The sequence below is a fragment of the Polyodon spathula genome, chromosome 8, assembly GCF_017654505.1.
Source record: "Polyodon spathula isolate WHYD16114869_AA chromosome 8, ASM1765450v1, whole genome shotgun sequence".
NCBI lineage: Eukaryota > Metazoa > Chordata > Actinopteri > Acipenseriformes > Polyodontidae > Polyodon > Polyodon spathula.
The window spans coordinates 47,927,486-47,933,418 of NC_054541.1; the positions used below are offsets into that span (position 1 = coordinate 47,927,486).

The 5,933-nt window shown below is 36.8% G+C and overlaps 1 protein-coding gene across 2 annotated transcripts in view; it reads right to left on the bottom strand.

The window, feature by feature from the left end:
• Positions 1–5,723, bottom strand: part of LOC121320084 (ras-related protein Rap-1b) — a 39,932-nt gene extending 34,209 nt beyond the window's left edge. The window contains exon 1 of one of the 2 annotated variants that reach the window (XM_041258264.1): positions 5,626–5,723. The gene's annotated coding sequence lies outside the window, so the exon portion shown is untranslated. Of the gene's footprint in view, positions 1–5,606 lie in introns of both variants that reach the window. The other variant, XM_041258267.1, reaches the window with a different exon arrangement.
• Positions 5,724–5,933: the final 210 nt, after the last annotated feature.

The following is a 5,933-nucleotide window of genomic DNA, read 5'->3' on the forward strand; positions in this document are numbered from 1 at the left end:
GATATACTCTATTATATAGATAATTATCTATTCTATCTATCTATCTATCTATCTATCTATCTATCTATCTATCTATCTATCTATCTATCTATCTATCTATCTATCTATATTATATATATATATATATATATATATACACATATACATACATAAATACATACACAGAGCTCTGAAAAAAAATTGAGACCACTGCAAAATTATCAGTTTCTCTGGTTTTAGTATTTATAGGTATGTGTTTGGGTAAAATTAACATTTTTGTTTTATTCTATAAACTACTGACAACATTTCTCCCAAATTCCAAATAAAAATATTGTCATTTACAGCATTTATTTGCAGAAAATGACAACTGGTCAAAATGACAAAAAAGATGCAGAAAATAAGTTCATATTCATTTTTAAACAACACAATACTAATGTTTTAACTTAGGAAGAGTTCAGAAATCAGAAATGGTGGAATAACCCTCATTTTCAAGCACAGCTTTCATGCGTCTTGGCATGCTCTCCACCAGTCTTTCACATTGATGTTGGCAAAAATTCGAGCAGCTCGGCTTTGTTTGATGGCTTGTGACCATTCATCTTCCTCTTGATCACATTCCAGAGGTATTCAATGGGGTTCACGTCTGGGTTCAAGGTTGTCCTGGAAGAAAACTTGCTTCCTTCTGCTCTGACAATATTCCCCAACTCTGAGGATTGTTTTTTCCAGCAGGACAATGCTCCATGCCACACAGCCAGGTCAATCAAGGTGTGGATGGAGGACCACCAGATCAAGACCCTGTCATGGCCAGTCCAATCTCCAGACCTGAACCCCACTGAAAACCTCTGGAATGTGATCAAGAGGAAGATGAATGGTCACAAGCCATCAAAGCCGTGCTGCTTGAATTTTTGCGCCAGGAGTGGCATAAAGTCACCCAACATCAATGTGAAAGACTGGTGGAGAGCATGCCAAGACGCATGAAAGCTGTGATTGAAAATCAGGGTTATTCCACCAAATATTGATTTCTGAACTCTTCCTAAGTTAAAACATTAGTATTGTGTTGTTTAAAAATGAATATGAACTTATTTTCTTTGCATTATTTGATGTCTGACAACACTGCATCTTTTTTGTTATTTTGACCAGTTGTCATTTTCTGCAAATAAATGCTCTAAATGACAATATTTTTATTTGGAATTTGGGAGAAATGTTGTCAGTAGTTTATAGAATAAAACAAATGTTCATTTTACCCAAACACATACCTATAAATAGTAAAACCAGAGAAACTGATAATTTTGCAGTGGTCTCTTAATTTTTTCCAGAGCTGTATATATATATATATATATATATATATATATATATATATATATATATATATATATATATATATATATATATATATATATATATATATATATATATATATATATACATACACATATATACATATACACACACACACACACACACACACACACACATATATATATATATATATATATATATATATATATATATATATATATATATATATATATATACTATCATATATGAATATATATATAACACGGGTATTATTATAGCGACCAACTTGTTGCCCATTTATAACTGCATTTCTGAAGGCATGATCACTTTACAGGAATCCTATCCTACTGATATTTACAGAGAAAAGTGCTAGTGCATAAAACAGACAGGCCACCTCCTTCAAAATGATCATTTTCTGTACCACCTTCAGACACTTTCTCACCACGTGGTTAGGAGTTACACTGCCCTTCCCTGACAAGCACACACACCTACCCTGGAACCCTACACCACTTGTAGAAAAGTGCCGGAAAGCCTCTCCAGAATTTGGTCCACTTCAACTGTAATGACCCTTCTGCAAAAATCACGTGAATAAACTGTAGGCCAAGCGGCATGACAAATTTAAAAACTTCCTCATGCCTAGGTTTTGTAACAGAAAACCACCCATTAGAAACAAAAACTACAAAACACAACCGAAACAATTAGGGTACCCTAAGACATTAATGCAGCAGAAGACGTCGATTCTTACTACTGCCTAATGCGTTTTACTGTGGGATCATTTTTTTTTTGTAATCAATCTTACTATGTTGGCTACATCAACTTTATTATAATTACAGTAATTTAAATAATGGCAAATTGTCTCTTTCTTCTGACTGTTAGAAGAGTTGCAAATCAGCTAGTTAGCTTGATCCTTGCTGTAGCAAGCTCTACTTTGATCACGCTACGAGATTAACATTGAGATAAACAAAGTCTTGTAAAGTGTACAAGCAAGATGATCCAATAAGATTACAGAAACCACTTGTCATGCCTTACACACAACTTGAACGTAAAGGTCATGACTGCAATACACAACACCTTACAAAAATATTTCCATCTGTTCCTTTATTTTGGGTTTTAAACACAGACTACACTTGTCACATATCAGCGCTGGGCATGCAGATAAAGAACCCACAGGCTTCTGAGGAAAATAAATAAACCACAAAGAAATATTTGCAAAGGTATGCTGCCCAAGCCAGTGACCCTCCATTCCCACTGTGTTTGCTTTGGCCCTCACAAGCTGCTGTGCCCGTTCAGCTGTTTGCAAGTCTACGATCAGCCCATCACAACCCCTTACTGCAAACAGTCAACGTTTTATTGACAGAGCTATCACACAAAATGAACAAAGCAACCTCCCAGACATTTTGACTATTTATACTGTCGTTTCAGACAGCGCAAATTACCTCTGCTGTGCAATATACAGCAAGGGAACAGGTTTAGTAATACATACTCTGAAAGACAACCTAAAGCAGCCAGGGGCTATACAGTCATTGAATCACGTTTAATTTGCTCCACAAAACTTTCCTTTCTCAAGGCAGAAGGCATTATTTGTAAAGGACAGAGAAAAATAGCCTCAAATGTCACACCACATTCAGAAGTGGATATCTAATTTTTTTACAATTCAGGTGGCATAAGCAATATACAGAAAACAGGCTATAGTCCTTAGCAAGTTCCTGCTTTAGAGTTTAAAATCATCCACCTGGTTTCACAACATCGACATGCAGTATTGATATTATTACCAAACATCTCCACCACAGAAACACATTCCAGCCAGTATAGCCATGTTAGGTAAACTACAGAAACTTTAACTACTACCTCAAGACGCGGAATTACTAGCCGATCTCAGAAACTTAAATGTTGCAACTGCATCCTGAAAAAGATGTCAAACTTTATTTGCTCAAAGAGCCAACTTCCCCAGCGTTCCGGTATGTTTAACATGCCTTTGTCAAGGGGAAGTTTGTTTGAAAACAAACACTGGAGGTATTTATAAAGCTTTTCATGCCATGGTAACCACACATTTATTTCTCTTAAATCTAATGTCTTTATGATGTCATTCACTGTATAGCTAATGATGTAACGATCGACTGTTCCTTCTATTTCAACCTTCAGGCACTATGGTATCTAGTCTGTTTATCCATGTATTTTCTTTTATTCTTCTATACTGGACATTATCTAATTTGAATTTTTTCTAGAACCACAAACTTTAGGTCATCCATGGTGTGTCTGTTGTAAAGTGCTGAATTATTTCCTTTCATACTTGTGGTTCTGTATTCTTTTACATATTTATTTGTGATTTCACGTTTATCTTTATCACTATATTTGCACACTTTACATGTGATTTTACAGGTTTCAATGCTCCTTAATGTATCTATGATCCCTTTATGTTTACTGTGGACTAAATATATAAATATTTCTAAAATGAAACAGTTTTGCGTGTGGCAGTTGAGCCTTTAAGTTGCATAGATTGAAGAAATTGCATACAATATAACATTTCAATTGCAGTGAATGGAGTACAAAGGCTGCCACAGGAAAACCCCATGGACAACACATGGGCCCCAACCCAACAATTACATTGCTCTGAACCTATGGAATTTATTTGGCAAGTTTTAACTGTTGCAGATAACATTTCAAGGAAATACATTTTGAGCAAGCACATTTTTTCTCCTGAATTATACATATAAAAGGCTTTTTTTAAACACTGCAACTTTTCATTTTAAAACACCAAGATTAAAAAAAAACAAAAAAGAAATATACTACAATGAATAGATGACTGGCGCATACTAAATGGAACTGTCACGTTTCTCTTTCACTGTCAGCACAAATCAGCGTACTGCACAAGTTCAAATTAACCTTATCCCAATACAATGTTGGGAGGCAGAGCTGCACTATCAGCACATCTGAAGCATCACAATCGTCTAATCTTAAAACACTTCACAACTACACATACACAAACACTGGGCTTTAAACACTAAGACAGCAACCACTTCTATTTTAAAACCATTTGTTTAAGTGAAAATAAAATTACACTATTTTGGTTGTACAGTACATTGTCAAATATGCTGTTACAGTAGAAAAGTTTAGCTGTGCCATCACTACATGCAAGGCCTACCCACACAGCATGAGAATACCCCTTCGCTACACAATTTAAATTGCAGTCGTCTCTGATTTTTGGACAGGCCCTTATTAAACAGTAGACAAATCAATAATTCAGCATTAACAACATTCCGGCATTTTAGCATTATACACACGCCTGGCTCAGTGTCTAGTGTACCGTTCTTTAAATAACTCAATTAAACACACGTCTAAACAAACGTGTATTTAATACAACCACCACAAAATACTAACTGTCCAACTCGTTCGTCGATCATTCTCGGTTTTTATCAGGTTTATGTCAGTACGATCATTAATACTATCTACTGGTACGTTAACGAAATGGGGCAGAGGCTTCAATTACGTTATTTAATTGACAAGGCAAACCACGCTTCAAAGACCGCTCTGTAAGCTTTTGTGGATATTGTCATTATTTGTCATTATTCGACATTATTTTGTATGTTGAGAGAAAAAAAAAAAAAAAAAAAACAACAACATTTCATACAATAGGTGTTTTAAGAAACAACACAGATATCCTCACAGTATAAACTGAACTAGGCGGGGCTCGTCTCAGTCAGACATAAACCCCTAGCGACTGCTTTGCTTACAGAAGCGTCAGTACATGTCCTAAAAACAACATGAAATTTTGCATTAACGTTGGATTATTTCATTTTTTTAAGAGCTCAACGCCCTTAATACATATTAAAACAGGCGGGCCTGGATGGATCGGGCGGTGTGATGAGGAACCAGAAAATGCACATTTTTAAACTACACAATCTGACAACTTTTCCATTTCCGTTATAACTTTACCCTATCACAAGGTAAAAAATAAATCACAAAACGCCATCGCCCCTGCCCTCCTTGCACCCAGGGGAGGCTTAGCCTAACAATACTTCAAAAACGCCAAAAAGTTTGAAGAGGACCTCGGGGACCGACACGAAAGGCAATGCTGTCAAGTAAAAGAAAATATTAGGAGGAGTTGGCCTGTTTCAGTCTGGCTCCGCCATATTTTAGACATTTGACCTGCTCTTCCGTAAATCGGCTGTGTTTAAAAATGATTTAATAAACCGGACTCCGTGTCCATTTACCCAACTGTTACCGCCCTGCCGTCTCACGGGCGGGACTCCGCCACTGTTAAACGCCAACCGCAGCGATATAACGACGGCTTACACCGCCGGCTACTATTACAAAGTTAAATCAAAATCTACCCGGACACAGAGTACTCACAATCTGTCTCTGCGGCTCCAATCTGTTTGCGTCTCTGCAAAGCTGCGCTTCTCTCTCCCTTTCCCTTTCTCTCTCTCTCTCTCGGGTGAGGTGGAGAGTTTTGAGCATGACGTTGCAGCCTCGGTTTCAACACCACTCACAAACTAAGAATGTGCAGCTCGAGTGCGCACATTGAGAGAGGAGTGTGCGGCGCGGCGGCGCTCTTTAGCGCTTAATCCTCAATTGCCGATATCAAGAATGGCATTTTTGACATCGAGAATTGTATTTTTGATATCGAGAATGGCATTTTTGATATCAGTATTGTAATC